Source organism: Octopus bimaculoides, chromosome 25, assembly GCF_046866305.1.
Source record: "Octopus bimaculoides isolate indiv1 chromosome 25, ASM4686630v1, whole genome shotgun sequence".
NCBI lineage: Eukaryota > Metazoa > Mollusca > Cephalopoda > Octopoda > Octopodidae > Octopus > Octopus bimaculoides.
Window position 1 is genome coordinate 1,519,638 of NC_142952.1, and position 329 is coordinate 1,519,966.

A 329-nucleotide genomic window follows, 5' to 3' on the forward strand; every position below is an offset into this window, starting at 1 on the left:
TGAGTTCAAATCCTGTCGAAGTCCACTTTGATTTTCATCCTTTCGGAGTCCATAGAAAAAAGTACCAATTGAGACCAGGGATCGATATAATCGGTTACCCCTCCTCCTAAAATTGCTGGCTTTGTGCCCAGGGCTGAAACTATGCCATAGGGTATTGTTGCTAAGGTGTCCAGCTGCTAATTATATAAATATAAGCGTACAAACGAACAATGATAGTGTTTAACATTAATCAGAACCGGTTGTAAAGTTATAGATGAATGAATAAAAGATGATGCTGAATAATTTCAAAGCTAACTTTTGAAGATGGTTTCATCTTGTTTCTCCAGGAA